The 18,009-nt window shown below is 34.3% G+C and overlaps 1 protein-coding gene across 1 annotated transcript in view; it reads left to right on the plus strand.

The window, feature by feature from the left end:
- The first annotated feature begins 5,817 nt into the window (after positions 1–5,817).
- Sema5c (Semaphorin 5c) overlaps positions 5,818–18,009 on the plus strand; it is a 71,786-nt gene continuing 59,594 nt past the window's right edge. The window contains exon 1 of the mRNA XM_073077230.1: positions 5,818–6,269. The gene's annotated coding sequence lies outside the window, so the exon portion shown is untranslated. The remainder of the gene's footprint in view (positions 6,270–18,009) is intronic.

Below are 18,009 nucleotides of genomic sequence, written 5' to 3' on the forward strand. Positions count from 1 at the left end.
GATGTTAGATTGCCAGCCCTAGTTCCCGTGGGATTTCCGGGATAAAAACTATCCTATGTCCTTTCTCGGGTCTCAAACTATCTTTGTACAAAATTTCATAAAAATCGGTTCAGTGGTTTAGGCGTGAAGATGAGACAACCAGACAGACAGACAGACAGAGCTACTTTCGGATTTATAATATTAGAAAGGAAGTAAGGATTATACACACCATTTTACTGATTGCACACGATAGACTACTTACTATATTTTTATTTTCAATTCAATTCAATTTGTGCGGAGGAGGAACAATACTTTTGTTTAAAAACATTTGAATAACGCGTGAAAAATAAAAATAGACTAAACAAGTAAGGCACAGGTAACAAGTTCCGCGAAGTTTTTAAAAGTAATTATACTGCAAGATTATTAATAATAAAGGTCTCGGTCGATTCTCATCAGAAAACAATATTTTCCATGATTTTTGTCATTTCGCTCCTGAGTGGATCTTGGTAATCATGTACTTTGCATAATAATTAGGTATCTACTTGTTGACCTTCTTTATTACAGAAGCCTAGAGTATGCGGTTATGATTTGCATAATATGACATGCATAATTATATGTTTATGATACGACTATTACCAACATACAAAAGGTCGAATTAAGGCGCTAATTGGATGACTTTTCTATGAGGTTTAAGGTTATACGATCCATATAAAGATAATTTTACTACATACTTTCTTTCTTGCGTTATATCACATTTATGTCATATGTAAATTCGCGTCTACCAATATTAGTCTCATTACACTCTTGTTGTTGTAACATACTTCAAGAAATGTAGAGCGAGTAATAAATATGCGATTATTTTTACTTGATTAGGTACTACGTCCGCACGCTTGACTTGGCAACTTTACTATGCCTCTACAAACGTTTGGCTTCATCAAAAGCTGTGCTACAAGCGCTTGCAAAGCTACAGAAATTGAGTCGGTTGGGCAAGAGTGTGGACGCGGTATGGGTTAATCTGTCATTCCATAAGTTACTCTACACCAATAATCACGGCAAAAAATAATAAATTCATCAACCGTAATTCTTAAAAATGATAATTTTAAATTATGTTTTGATAAAATGTAAAACAATTGTAAATTTAAGTTAAGTACTTACATAACATGACTATTTTGTTATACCTAATTGAATTCATAAATAATGTAGTAAATGTTAGTTATATCTGCAGGTGACAATTCGTTAAAATTTTAATTGGATTGCAATAACAAGTCTAGTAATTATACACTTGAACTTTACTTGCGTAATTAAAACAATTTGTCAAAGATAAATTTCAATATTGAAATGTGTCCGAGATCATTCTGGATTTAAATAATAATATGGTCTGATTATCAATTTAGCGTAGGTCGAAAAAGAAATATGAAGCTTATTGTGACGCCTCTTTCTATTTGGCAAGAGCGTGAGAAAATAATATCTGCAATCATATAATTAAGCATGATTTACATAATGTCCGACTTTTGCCATGTCAGTTTTTTTGTACAAGTAAAGAAAGTTAGTTAAACCAAAATATAGGATCTCACTTGCATAATAAATGTACCTACCTACTTACAGTATTAAATTTCTTTACCGTGTGTTTTGCGGTTCTTTTGTATTGTAGAGCTTGTGCAATCAAATACGTTTTTCAAAATTATTTCATGGTTAGCATTAAATAATATTAAATCGCGTTTAAAGTTATACCTACATTGATGGTGATAGAACCCTTTGTGGTTCGACTCCGTAGGTACCACCGGCACACTTATTACCTTATAATATAAAGTAATAATAGCAGTGTTCTGGTTAGAAGGATGGGGTAAGGGAGACATACTTTCTTCAGGTTGGACTCTTACCTTTTCTGGAGTTGATGACCGATGTCTATTGGCGGCAGTAGCCACATTAGCCACTTACCATCAGGTGAAATTTATGCTATTTTGCTCCTTCTTTTTACAAAAAATCTTTGCATACATGATTGCTCTTGTACTTCTACGTATATGCATGGTAATCGGTATAAAATATTCCAAAGTTTACATTGCCAAACAAAATTACGCCACCAATCGTTAGTGAAAATGTATTTACGGATTTTATCTTATAACTTATCAATAGTGCTAATTATGACTAATGACTAATATGTACTAAACGCATTCATAAACGATAACCTATCCTCAATTTAGTCATGTTCGATAAGGATTTGATATTTGATCTAATTTATAGTTGCAATAAATTACAATGTATCTTACTTGGTCTGAAATCTCAGAATCTAGTCTTATCTAGTAGTTTTAGGAGGTTTTTTTTTGTTGACGAGGGGGAAACCTTCAAAAGGTACCTATGCTGTGGGAGCGGCACGGGGTTATGTGGGATTTTTACCGCACTACACCGTCCTCAGCGCTGCGTAGAGGACTCCGGGATCTCCAACGGAACGCAACCGGAGTCCTCTTGGCGCGTAGCCCCGTCGGGCTCCGCCCAGGTGAGCTTGAAACTCACCACACCATCTGGTGTTCCCGACGGTATGCGACCACACATACCGCCGTCCATCCCGGGGTTGCTGGCCGGGCGGTTCGAGCTCCCACTCTTGCCGTCTGCAACCCCGGAAGCTCCCTTTTAGTCGCCTCTTACAGGCAGGGGATACCGTAGCCCTATTCTGGTCCCGGAACTACAGGGACATTTAGGAGGTATCCTACTGACTAATAGCTCCCTTTTAGCAGCTTATTAGCAGTAATAGATTTCCTTAAACTCGCCCTTTTATTTGGAAGGTCCGATGTCCATACTCAGGGCACGCAGCTCTGATTTTTCAGTTATGTGTGTATTCAAAGTTAATTATCATTTAATGCTTTAACGGTAAAGTTATCTAGTACAGGCAGGATAGTAAAGAGAAAGATGACTAATTGAGACCACGACCCTCAGCATTGAGGAAAACGAAGCAAGAACGAGGAGGAGGTAGTTATCTAGCTAGTGTGAAGCTTACCAATCCGCACTTGATCAAGCTTAAGGCCTTAAGCGGTTAAGAAAAAACGCCTTAATCACGACAATTTACAGAAATAAACATACATTTTGATACACTTTTCAGCCAAGCTTTCGTTCGGTGTAGGTAAGACTTTTTCAGTAATAAGAAGTTTTGTACAAAACTTTTTGAATATATTTTCAAACTGTAATTATAAACATCTATAGATATTGGAAAATATTTTGGGTACTATGCCAGTACAAAAGAATATATTCCAAGTCGAGGTCGTTGCGATAAAATTTACATAATACTCGTATACATATACTTACTCGTTGCGTAGGTAAAATATTTTTAATGTAAATTATATGTAGATATCACTGTCTGTGGTTAAATGAAGTATGCGCGTTACTACATTTAATGAAATCGGTAATTAATTATTCTGTACAGATTTTTATTCGATTTTTGATCTAAATACTTCGAAATGTGTCTAGGTCAAAGCTGATTTGTGTTGTAATTTTGGTTTAGTTAATGAATTAATTTAATAGGAGGTGGTCTGGTGGTTTGACAACATTACAGGTGTCGCCAATGCATCCCCGGCTTTGAAAATAGCTCCTTTTCCCCCTTTCTTAAAGAGCCTCTTGTCAGAGGATACTGCGGGAGGAAGTTGATGCCACACTTTCCATGTATGTACGGAGCATCATTGACCATGAAAGCGAGCCGTGGAGAAACGTCACTGGTGTAGTTGATGTGGACCGATGATGTAGAACCTCACACTTCGGCGAGTGGTGCGATGAAGGAAGGGTGATGTAGGCACCACGTCGAAGAGTTTCTTGGAATACTCCCCATTGTAATTATTTGGTCATATAAAACGTTGCAATTAGCGTCCTTTAGTAATAATCAATCGTTACCGATTTTGGTCCAACAACGTACGAAATTTAACCATTTGTTTATACTTAAATCGTCTACTTTCTCCAAATGTGGTAGGCAAAAATTGATTTCCTGTAAATGTAAGTATAGTTCGCGTAAAACTACTAGTCCGCTCTGAATATAGAAATGAATTGCATCGCCATAGCAAATTGTATGACTACACCTGCTCGCAACAACTTCAGAGCGGACTAGCAGTTTGGCGCGGACATACCTACTTACTTACATCTAGGAATTGTTTGTATTTGACCTACATCCATTTACTATGAATAGGAGACAGCAGGCAGGGATTTGATTGGCTTAATGACGGCCTGTTTCTCCACTACAGGAAATCACGTATTATCCGTTTGAGGGCTCGATACGAAGACAGAGGGCAGATGAACTCCTTAATCTTCATCAGTCAACGTCTAAGGACATGTGAACACTGATTTGTATTTTAATTTCGATTTTGCTGACCTCTTTTGCTGACTACGGAAGGTAATGTTTTTATTGTCGTATTGTTACATTTTTTGGTACCCCCGGCAGCTCAAACGGCTTGATGAATTTTAACATAATATACAGTGTAGTTGGATTCTTATAAAGCAAATTTATAAAAAGCTTACATAGAAAATTTATAAAGAAGCTTATATAAAAGTTAAGTATATTTAGATAAATTAGAGTAGCTAACATTATAGGTATAGGTATATGGTTAGTTGCACTAAAAGCTCTAAGCTCTGAACCAATTACTTAATAAGTTAAAAGACTTATCACACTTAACTTTAAAGTGCTAAGTGCATGATAAAATCGGAAAAACGGAATATAAACCTACCTACAGTTGACGAGTGTATTTACTTATTTACCTATATGCCTACCTACACAAGTCCTTAACTGATGTTTACACAGTTACATCAATGTCGTAAACTTAATATATAATATCATTGAGATTTGTGGTATTATTACGTTACAAGAATTAGGTAACATTTGGGTGTACAATATTATGTTTATAGTGTCACAAATGTGGTGGGTACTTCGAACTGATTTCTTTTACGAAGACATGTCATTTGATTCTTATATAGTAGGAGTTAAGATTCAGAATTGATTAGATTATGCGTTATCGTGATATGTAATATACCATAGTGCGGTCGGTGGCCGCAAGGACGTTGGTGCGCGGGCGGAGGTTTCGTTCGTGGTTCCACTTCAAGACGCTATACCGATTACTGTTTGAATGTGTGTGTGCATCTCCGCGTCGTGTGCTTTTGACGGTTCGGCGGGAATGACATTGGTAAGTGTTGCCTGTTCGATACGTTTTGCCGTGATTGTGTAACAGAAAAAGATAATAAAATCCAATACATATTCGAATATTTATTTAATTGCTTGCTAAATAATATAATTGCTTACAGTCTAATCTTAGTTTAATTTTATAATAATATATTTTTATACAATTTTCAGTGTGGGAGTAACATAATAATGACGGTTTGCCTTGTGTAAGAAATATCTAGCACAAAACTCATCAAATATGCCGTGTTCAATAGGTATTTTTTTCTTTTCAATCACGACTGGGCATTCATTTCAAATATTTACTAATAAATTTGTACGTTTATCAATATTATCACTATAAAACTATGATAATTAAATAGTTAAGAACCTATTTCATATTTATTGAACTAACTATACAATAACAATACATACATAAGTTTGAAGAATTGTAATCTATAAATAAAGTGCAAAAATAATTAGATTATGTTTTATAATAATTAAATAAAAAATATAGTTAAATAAACATTATTAAACTAGACGTTGTATGATTGAAATATATTTTCAACTTAAACATTATGCGAGAACTAGCATATTTTTTTTTCTTAAATATTTTTGTTAATTTTAAAAAACAATGTTGGGAAACTTGTTAGTACCTACATGGAAACCCTTGTTTAGCGTAGAGAGCGTTCTCCGCTCCACGGGCGGCGCGCGGCGCATTTTCATTCACGCACACGGTTGCGTAGCAGATCGTGGAGTGTGCTTGTGCGCCTGCTACTTTTATTGTTTTTTTTGAACTGCCTGCCAGCAAGCGACTCACTTGCCCGCTCGCCGTTTACCTGCTAGTGTTTCAATTTGTAAACAGTTCAACTGTTGACCATCTCGTTTAGTGCTAAAATAAGTTTAAAGTTACTTGTGCGACGCGAAGTGAAACTTTCTGCTAACTTCTACCCAGATGTTAAAGCAAACGGCAATAACCTGGTTTCGTGTTAACAAATAAATATAAACAGTGATCGGGACAAGTTAGAGTTGCCGTTCGGAACAAAAAGTACAGTGATGAATTATACAATGGCTTAAACTGGAAATTCAGGACAAGAATGGACCTCGTCCGCTCATACAGGAGATCGTATTCGCGACTTGCGACTTCACCCACATATCGTTTATGGTAAGTTAAAAAGTTTCGTGTTTTGTTTCGTAACAACCAAGTTTATGTGTCGGGCGTTACTTGCAGATGTCTTTTTTAGTTTTTATTACGCGTTGCATTCGTGTTTTGTGTCATGTTTTTTGTTAAAACGGGCAGAGAAAAGTTGTGCGGTAAAGTTCTTATAGTTGGCTGATTGCAAAACTTACCGCGCACAAAGTTTAGAGCCTGATCGGACTTATGAAACTGTGATTATCTGCGAAACCTGCTATTTTATAATTTCCTGCTTCACTCTCAGCTATCGGAAAGAAAGTGGGATAATTGCAGTTAGAGAATTAGCAACTACTGCTTTTGCTACTTATATTAAATATATATTAAATACGAGTAATAATTCCATTGTCAGTAAGTATTTATTTCTTTGAAAATATTTTCGATTAAGAGTTATTCTTGTGAGTTATATTTTATTTTAACTGTATAAAGTAGCGCGGTAAAGTTGAGCGTTCAAATTTTTCGATTACCCTCAATAATTTTTTTTTACAAAAACGGATTTACACTTGCGTTTATTTCTGCTTTCATGTTCCTCTTTATTTTATTTTATCCTGACATGTAATGCATAATTTAGTATTTGTATTTATATTATGAATGGCATTGAGTATATGTATGGGAGAATATTAATAAAATCATTTGTATATATATCTATACAGATCTTTATTTGTGACAGATAAGAACAAAATTCTATGTACATCAAATGTTTAATAGTAGGTTGCGTAATTTGTTATATAATCAACAGCAGATATTCCAATCCATTACTCTACATTAATTACTATATTAATGAAAAACTAAACGCCTTCCTTTTGAAATATTATTTTAATTCAGGTAAGATTTAATTTTGTTTTTTATTTTATTTTATTTTCAAATGTAATTTTTTGTCCTTGAATGTAATTCATATATTTTATGTTATCTTAAGTTTATTTGTAACTGTAATCTTGCAAACTATTTTAAAATAAATAAGTAAATAATGTACACAGAATAATCCCTACATTTGCCAAACAAAAGGCCTATTCTAATGTCTTCATTGAAGAAAGAATACAATAGTACATTACACATAAGTTCACGACACAAATATATGCAAATTGTTCTCACAATGAACACAATACAGAATCGTTGAAACTTGCAATTTAGATGAGGACAGCCTAATGATTGGTGCCGTGGTGTGGCGCTCATTACATGGGCACGAACAAAACATTTCCATATGGGCTTTTAATATGTATTTAAATAACAAGTCGTAAGTAGCAATGGCCTATTCGTTGCTTTGTACACAGACAGGGAGACACCTGGAACCAGAACAATAATGCAAATTTATAAGTTACATATTGTCTGGCCAGGGACTGAACCTTGAACTCTGTATGTTTTAGTTCAGTATGGTGACTATTTCATTGACTGTGACTGCTGGTCAAAAGAAATGGCATCCTATCGTAACAAATCATCATCATGATTTATTATAGGTAGTTCAAAGTTATATAAGCCAAGTAATTAAGATTTTGAACATGTGTGCTGAGTTACTTGGACAAAATTTATGACAAAAAATACTGTCAAGATTCTGTATTCTGATTTGATGTATAAAGTAAGACAGACTTCTTTTACCAAACAAGAGGCCTCTTTAGTTGATCTTCACAGTTCAACCTTAAGTTTGTATATCAAAAAATATTAAATATGATAAGTAAAAATTATAAAACAAAAGAACCAATCTATGACATGAGGTTCTTCAAAAATAATACTAATAGCAACAATTAATGCTTTCTATCAGGTAGCCAGTCTGCCTTTTTGCCAGGTTTCATTATAATAAATGGCTAAGTGCGAGTCAAACTCGCAAAAGGAGGATTCCGTACCTCAAAAATTTAATCTGTTTATTTTAAGTATTTGTTTATCGTACAATTAGTATCCATAGACGTAAGCGTATTGTGAAAATATGAACTGTACTATGTAACTGTAAATTTGAACTTATCTATTGAACCATAATAGGTATACTATTATGGTTCAATAGATAAAGCGAAAAACAGAGAAAATCTGCCTATTACGGTTCCAGAGATGAGATGAGAGATGTACCTATGACAGACAGACACACAGCACAGAAATTATGTGTGATATACAAAAAATACTATGGCACTTGTTACAAAATCTTTATTCTGACATGAATTGTTACATTGAAAGGTAGCCCACCATGTTATATTATAATACGTGTTCAATATGCCCCTATCCATGTGTTGAGGGGTTCCAAATTCTTTTATATAGATATTTATAATTTAATTTGTCAATATCTTTTGTATCAGAATTTAGTTTAACTAATTTTAGGGCAGTTAAGTAACTTAGTACTTTTTTGTAACGTCAACGATGATAGTAAAGAGACGAACAATGGTAGCTCGCGATGGTAAGTAGTCGATGTCGCTTAGGGATGCCAACGCATTGTTAGAGTTAAAAAAGTTTCTTCTTGCTGCCTTAGGACTTATATTTATGTTGTTAGTTTCAAAGGAAATAAAACGCGTTTTGTTCCACTGGGGTGGTACTGCCGCCACCTATTTCTAGTGTGAAGCCATTGCGTTTCGATTTTGATGGTGGTTCGAATCCAGTGGCATCACCGCCACACCTTATTCTACCTAATAACTGGAGTGTTAAGTGCTCCTGTGTTCTGGTTTGAAGGGTTTGGAGACATCCTTTTTCGAAGCGCTCCAGCCCAGTCCTCAGGGGTAGCGGCGCATCTGTAACCGACCTCAGGCAGGAATCTTATCTTGGATTGATTTCAGATATCCATGGGTGGTAGTAGCCACTTACCATGAGGTGGACTGCACGCTAATTTGTTACTTCGATGTTATAAAAATATGAATACCATATTCCACGACGCCGCCGTTCAGTTATGGACAGCATAATTTTGTTGGTTTTCTGATATCGGATGAATAAATAGTAAACTAATCCACCGCAATGTAGTGACTTCTGATAAAAATGTGTCTGTTTTTTATTAAAGTAAATAATTAGGCAATCATCACAAATCGGGGTTAATTACTTTATTATCTGGACACATTTGGGCTCGTGTGGCACTCAACTTTCGTTTTTACAAGACTAAAGAAGGGTAATGTCTTTTTGAACTTTTTTGGCAAAATTTTAATGGGTATTCCAAGTACAAAGGTACTTGTTTGTTTAATATTTACTTAAAGTGGAATGTTAGGTTACATTATTTCTTAATTAATTAGGACGGAACACGGGTTTTCGTTATTTGCGAAACTAGATAAGTTTATAGTAAAAATAATGTTACTGAAAAAACCCTTATGTTTCAGTAAAAGTTTCGTAAAAATCGTAACGTTCATTTCAAGATGTAGGTACCAATTTGATATTTTTATTTTGGGATTTCTAGTGTCTACGACACTACTATACATAAAAGTTACTTTAAAATCATCTATAATTTTACACTTATACTTCCTTATAGTTCAATTAGTGCACTATTTGATTGTTATTCTTTTAATTTATTATTGACTTATTAAAAGTCAATAAGTGCTACTTAAAATTAATATACGTTAGATATCTAATTAGTGACACATTGAATCCATTAATTAATTTCAATTATGTATTGTTACAACGCATACTAATCCTTTAAAGTCTAGTAACAAGTAACAGGTATTTATGATATCATGTATATTCTTTATAACAAATAACAATGTTTAAAAGATTACTTTACCCGGAACTGATATGATACTTATCGATGGTATTGATAAATCATAGCAAAAAAATAAGTTAAGTATTACAACTGCATACTAAGTTTCTTTTAAGTTGTACTATTTAGACGCGTTAGGGAAAAAATCAAATAACCTAAGTATGTTGTAAATACTAATAATAAAAACCTATATGTTGAAATAAAAATTAAAATTGAAAAAAAATACATAAATTGAAAATTTATTACGCGGCTGTAATCCGTCACATAGAAACGACAGGTTTAGTGAACTTTGACTGTGATCATACGTTGGTTTATATCTCAATAGGTATCATTAATTTTGTTCCCTAATAATTAAACTGAAAATTAATATCCAGTTTTAAGATTTCACCTTCCGTGTTATTTATGGTGTCTAAATATAATTTCAGTCGTCACGCGAAAACAGTAGGCTCTTATGACGTAGGTCCTAAATACCCGCATACTTTTTTCACTGACCTCAACATGTTAGAATTGTTTCTTCGTGCGAATAGCACAATGAGGGGGAATCAGGTTCGATCTTGCTTTGTGTTTAGACTTAAGATACTTTTTTATGCTCCTAGCTCCAATAATATAAGGATCAATAAACTTTAGCTGTACTTAGATTTTTATTTCAAGAGGCTGTACTATGCTACTCCATTAGCGTATGTGATATAAATAAAACTGTGATAAAATGTTATCTAAGTTATCTAATCTCCATGAAGTCAGCGTAGGTTTGTATTGACGTCAGTAGTTGCAATACGGGCTTGCTTGCATTGTATTACATCATTGTACTGAAAGTAGGGAACGTTCTGAGTCCTGGATAGGCTGCATAGGAACCCCACTTCAATGTCGCGCGCAAATATTTACGAGCAATTTGACGAATCACTACCAACCAACCATAGGTAACCGTCTTCTACATCTTTAGTTCTGTTATACGCACTGGTTTTAAGGACTAAAATACGAGTACTTTCCAAGCCTGTACTTGCCCGTTATCATACCTGTATACAGTGTAAACAATTGTACAATGTAACCTGTGTGTAAGCTTTTACGTAGTAATTTGGTAATCCTGAGGAGGTAAAACTAGTGCTAATGAGCCAATAGCCGCTAAGAGTAAGGAAAACGTAGTGTGGAGTTACGAGCGTTTAAACTTCATATTCCTTATTCTTCTAAGTTTTGAGGAGCTTGCTTCAAAATTGGCGGATTTTCAACCTCAGTTTTAACCATTACAATATAACCCTAAGGGTTTGAATATCAATAAATCCTTGTGTAGTGGATGTCTTAGTAACAAAAGGACAATATTGTCTAAATTTTATGTTTCTATCCTTAATAGTATGGCCAAGCCAATCTGCTAGTAAGTCAGAACAAGTTTCTGTCAAAAAAATCTGTTAGGCATACTCTCTAAAAGGGAAAAAGTGTTGCACATTGCAATATTTGTATCGTATGCAAGTATAGCTACTTAGTTTCAAGTTATCGGCCTACAGCGGCCGTGATCTCGAGTGGTGTAGAGTTCATTTGCCACTCATTCCGAGAAACAGTAGCGTTGTTTGGGTGCCCGACTCTGAGCGCGCATTGTTCTGCTGTCATGCGAACATGCGCCCGCGCACGTAGCGTATCTTATGTACTTTTAGGGAAATTATATCTAATTTATTTATTTATTTTATATAGATAACGTTAGAAGCGTTTATTAATGTTCGCGAAACCGATAATGAGGCCTACTAGAAACCTTTGTGATAGTCAGGGCCATTCCGGATCCAGGTTTGCTGCTCATCAATGCAAAAGTATAAATGATGTAATATTTCTAAGAGTAGGTACTCGTACATATTATATGTTGTTATCTCGTCCACATTATTTGATTGTATTTTTTAAATTAAATTTCAGTTACGTTATATCTTACCTTTCGCAATAATACTCTTAAACAGAGTCAGTTTTTTAATATTTTCGTTAACGAATTTTTAATAAGCAATGATAAATTGAGTGACTGACAGAATTATTAAGGCCGAGCTGGAATCGGTAAGGCTATATGAAGACATGAAATTGAGAAGGTAGGTACATAATATTTCTTGAAAAAACAATTGCCGTATATTGACTTGCATTTTTTAACGTAAGACAAACATCTGTAGCCTTATGTAACATTTACTGTAAGCACTTTATATTACGTTTACTGACTGATTGTAATAACATTTCAAATAATTTTGAGTCCCAAAAAAATCTATTTGTTTCATTTAAAGTCTATGAAACGAAGTGGTTCTCCATGCAAATCAAAGTTTACAATCACAGTTCCTAAATTAGCATTCATTGTTGTGTGGAAGAACAGATACACAAAGTTAAAAGACATAAACACCCTGAATATAGCTTGACTGACGTCTGTCTGGTCGGAGATCTAACGGGATTTGTGCATATCAAATGGCTCTTTGAAAACCAGAATCGCCTTGGCGTGTTGGTTTCCTTTAAACTTATCTACAGCTTCTAAGAAGTCCACCGTTGAACATACAAGTCCTCAGTAGGAAACTTATCTGGGGTTGATTACAGATGTTCATGGCAGGCAGAAGCCACTTACAATCAGGTGCTCTGCATAGTCGTGGCAGTCGTGGTTCTGGTCTTTGCGACAAAGAACACTGGCAGTTGTATTGCCGTGCTGGGATGACTGGAGAAGATGAATAATTTAAATTTAATAAGATGATATTGCCGCCTTCTTCTGAATAGTATTCTTCAGTTTCGTTTAATTTGCCTCATAAGAATGAGTGGTGATATTCTAAGTAGACGTTACACTATCGTTCACGTGGTTGACCCGCGTGGCGGAGCGGTCATCATACCGATCTGACGCGCATAGCGTCCCGGGTTCGATCCTCAACCAGACAGAATTAACAGTGTCTGGGCCCTAAAACCCTTTTTTCTAGTCTAAATGACTAGAAAAAAGAATTTTTGGGCCCAGACACAGAAACCTTACTTGTGGTAATGGTACCCACGAGTCAGGGAATCCTAAGGAAAGTGTCATAGCAGATAAGTAGGTAGGTACAAGTTTGTTTAAGTTAAAGAATTGAGTTTTCTTAAATCTGTCAAGCAGCACATTACGTTAAGTTTTATGAAGTCCGGTTCTTAGTTGTTACAAGAGTGTTTATTTTTTTAACAAAACAATTACGATACGGCCTTCAAAGCCCAGTTTACAGTGGCCTGCCTTATTACCGACTTCAAGGTTGAGGGCAACACGTAGTCTTGAACGGATTGGAGTAAAAAATATTTGCAAAAACTGCGTTCTAACCGAAAAAATTAGAATGAATAAGTTGTATTAAGGAGTACTTGTAATTTGGTTTCTAGGTTTTCTTTGCATATTATTAAAACGGTTTTGAAATTTGTACACTTGATCCGAAATGTATCATCCGTAATTTTTTATAAGATTGAATATCAAAAACGAGCATTCAGTATACCTTAAGTGGCCTCTGCTACTCATGGCCACCTATACCTAATCAGATCTAAACAGATCAGAGGCTCTACCTAAAGCTGACCACCAATGCGTTGTTACTTTAGAGGAGTAAGATGGTAGCCTGATATAGATCTCAATTTAGTTTTTTACTTATCAGTGTTCTAGTTACCTTACTTACAGACAGACAAACATACATGGATGGACGAGTATAATTATTTTCGTAACATGTAAATAAGCGTTTAAATTTGACAGAAAGACTGTTAACATTCAATACTTATTTTTAAAATGTAAGTAAAAAAATATTATCGCGAGGAGCCGCGGGCGATATCAAATATCAAATTACTTTTATGTGACTACAATAATTTCGCGATATAAGTATCCATATAGCGTAAAAAGTTATGGTATGTCATATTAATTTTGCAACACGATATGTTGGAGACGGGAGGTCTTCCGGTACAAAATGTGATTTTGTTATTCTGCTCATTGGTCCGTCCTACACACTAATATTATATTAATTACAGCTTAAAAACTTGTCATGATCTTCAAAGAACTTAATTAGGGTCTGTTATTACGTAGCTATTAAAAGGTAGAAGTGTTAGGTATTTAATTTGTCAAATCATTAAAATGCCTTTGATTGTTGATGAAAATGATGTAATCTAATTTCTAATTAATAAATGTGTTAAAGTTATTACATATTTATTGTAATTAAAATAAATTTATACATTTTTATACGTTTACCTTATTTTAGCTAATGTAAAATTAGCTTAAAAATATAAAGTTGTAACATTACAACATACATATGTATGTTAGCTAATTTTATTTTAAACTTTAATTGGTTATATATTAAATAGAATATTACCTGCCTTTCTTAAGCAAAAAATATTTATATCGTTCTTTATGTAAATATATTTGGCCCTATTTTTTCTTTGACAGTAGCTCGTAATTACGTCGAGTGCCTTATCAGTTAAGAAGTTTTACTACTCTATGAGTAAACAGCTCTTATCAATCCAGGTCAATCGGCTTGATGCGTGTTATCAACATAAACGATTTAAAATTATATATATTTAACGTGTGTATGTAACTAAGTACATCAGTGTTTAATATTTTTTTAGTAAACCTTTTTTATATAAAACATTGTAGCCACGGATTATTAGTAATTTTTTTCTCTTTGCTTATTCAAATGGAAAGTTTAAGTAATTTCGTTAGGTCTCGAGACCTCGACGTCACTTGACATCGCCACGGTGTAGATTTTAGCGTTTTAAAAAATAAAGGCAAAAACCATTTTATATTTTATGCTTTGGCCCTGTAATTTACCCTTTGTTTAGGATACGGGTTACCGACTCATAACAGTACCCTTAATATGAGTTTTTACGTCAGTTTTTAAATCAGTTCTGATACAGTCCGCTAGGAGCGCTGATTGCAAATGTATGGAAAATACGTAAACAAATACAAGAACAGTCATTTTTATAAAAACGTAAAAACCCATACTAAGGGTACTGGCTTCTCTTGCGTCTTGTGTTTTAATTAATAATAATATTTTTGTACAATATTTAGTAGTTTGTATATAGTATTACATATTTTAGTATACATATATATTAACACTTTTTTAAATAACTGCTTATTATGTAAGTACTAATTGAACAGGTGCGTTGTTTCCATCGAAAGTTTCTCTTATCACACTACATAAACATAAACAATATTTTTTAGGTAAAACCAATAAAATGGGCTAACGGTTCCAGGATGGCTAATCGGTCTTTAACTTTTTACGCAAAATGGGCTACAAACAGTCCTATCTCAGTAAACACGTAACCCAAACAAACTGCTTGGGCAATCATTCGACAAGTGCTTACAGATATAAGGTACCTTATCGTTATATCCATGCTTCGCCCGAATCGGACGGATTGAACCCGCCACACCTACACTTGAACTGAAATACGGAAGCTATCAAAACCATCTGTATCTACTAATCATTGATCATCTTTGAAAGGAAAGCTTTGTGTAATATCTTAAGCGGTTGTAGGGTTCCGTATTATGAAATGATCGGATAAAAATTACTGTCTGTCTGTTTTTCGTAGGGTTTTTCCTAGGTAATTTTAACGTATAATTCTTGTATTGTGCAGATAAATGAATAGAGATATCTTGTTCTATGTTAGTATAATAATAAATTAATACGTAAATAGTGTTTTGTACAATTTTAAAACAAAAAAGTTCATTTAAAATTGTTCTCTGTCTTTCTGTCTGTCTGTCTGTCAGTTCGTACGCTAATCACTTAATCTTGCTAGCTAATAAATTGGTTTGCAAAGCATAGCTTGCTTTTTCCTAAAAAAATCTACGTAAATTAAACGCACACACACGTACAGAAGTATGTAGGCGTGTATTGATGATGTAGATTTTGCGTAACGCATCCAAATACTCATAGAAGTCGCAAACGTCTGCTACATTAGTAATCTACTCAAAAACAAATGAATGAGCGGTCTATGTAGGTCGATCCTATTGAACGTACTTGAGTTGTTATAAATGCGTTGCGGAGTTTATAAACATAGTGTGTATATGGCCGTCTACTTTATCTATTATTAATAGACCTGCTCTGTCTCAATGTGGTTTATAAATCTTCATTGAAGACGACAGTGCTGAGCTTTACGGCAAAAAATGACATTACCATTGTAAAGAACAGAATTGTTTAGAAACTAGTTTAGATGACATCAGATTGAAGAATTTTATGGTATCTATATTAATGAAGTTAGTAAGACGTCGTGGTTTGACTGGGGAATCATCTCTAGATTTACGGCAAGATTACGGAAAAAATCATTATAACAATAATGTTTTTAGAACGGCGATTCGCATTTTAGCGATAAATTTTTGGCGATTTCGACGATTCAAATCGCATGTTATAGCAACTGCATTAATGCTGTATCACGATATTCGCGCCTACTTGCTACAAAGCGTTTAAAAGTAGTTGCAAACGGCGTTCAAACGTATGTACGCGATATAGCGTTTAATCGTTGTAGCTTCCGAAAAGCGGCTCATAATTAATATTCGATCGATAATACTTGATGTATTACTAGTTTGCTGGTGGCCTTATTTCGCCTTAGCAGCAGTATTCTGAAGGGTTAGGTATGACATATTACTGATATGAGGCGTTCCACTTATCCTCATTTGGAATTGATCAGTAACAGATGTTCATGGGCGGCAGTGATTACTTAATATCATGTTGACTGTATGCCTATTTATTGCTTCAGTTATATGAAAAATAAATGGTCAAGTACAAGTCGAACTCGCATACGAAGGGTTGGGTATCACAAAATTTTCTTATTTCTTTATTTAATTTTTTTTAGTATTTGTATTAACATTGTAAATATTTAAGTGTCATCTATTACGGTTTAAGAAATAGAGCCCTGTGACAGATGAACAGTGGGAAGGGCAGTGGAGGTTGGTAATAGGGTTTCGTTTTTTAACCTTTGGGTACGGAACCAAAAATGAAGTTTATTTTTTATTAAATTACCTATGATTTTGAACGGTCGGTCTTGTGGTTCATCTGGAGTGGTAGATCTTAACGTAATGTTTACTGTATATACCTGGTAATCTAATGCTTATTTGAACAACTATAAAATATATATTTTAACTAAGAAATAATATTATCATATTTATATTTATAGAAGGTGGTAGAACCCTTTGTGGTTCGACTCCGGCGGCACCACCGCCACACCTATTTCTACCTAATAACAGCAGTGTTAAGCGCTGCTGTGTTCCGGTTTGAAGGGTGTGGTAAGGGAGACAGACTTTTCCGAGGCGTTCCAGCTTAGTTCTCAGGGGTAGCGGCGCATATGTAGCTGACCTCAGGTAGGAATATCTAATCTTATCTGGGGTTGATTACAGATGTCCATGGGCGGCAGTAGCCACTTACCATCAGGTGGACTGCATGCTCGTCTGATACTCTTATATTATAAAAAAAAAAAAAATCAGATCAGTTTTAACTTACGTTTAACTTATTTTTTTTAAATAATTACAACTTACAATTATGGCGGTATCCTGTAAGGTGCGTGGTACTTATGTAAACCGTTTCATGTACAATTTGTCGCTAACCGTTAAATTCGATTAAGCCATAAAATCTGTCGCAATAATAACATATCATCGGTACGTATTGAACGTCAAAGCTAACTACATACATTGATTACTCTACTTATTCATTAGGGTTGTCAACTTTGTGTTGTGTAAAAAATAAGATTTTGGTTTATGTACGAAGTATTTTTTATTTTTTAAGTAATAATATTTTGAATTAGACAAATCACAGAGAAATGAAGTGTAATTGTATTTTGACACTTTTATATTTTTTCTCTTTTATTATAGAAAATATTGCAATAAACAACTAAATTTGTACTCATGAGCAATTTGATATTTGTCGTACTTTTTATATAATAGAAGTAGTAAAAACAGGCGTGCAGTAATTCTGATAGGAAGTAGTCACTATCGACTATGGACGCCATTAATCGATCCCAGATCGGATTTAAGTCCTACTTAAGGTCGACACATTCTACCTTTGAGGAATATTTTTTTATGTCTAGTGTGAGTGTTTATATAGGCATATTGTACCTAATTTTGTAGTGGCACTTAGTTGCCCATTTTGT

This window comes from Epargyreus clarus, unplaced genomic scaffold (assembly GCF_041222505.1).
Source record: "Epargyreus clarus isolate Ecla_fem2 unplaced genomic scaffold, WU_Ecla_fem_2.2 ptg000010l, whole genome shotgun sequence".
NCBI classification, from domain to species: Eukaryota; Metazoa; Arthropoda; class Insecta; order Lepidoptera; family Hesperiidae; genus Epargyreus; species Epargyreus clarus.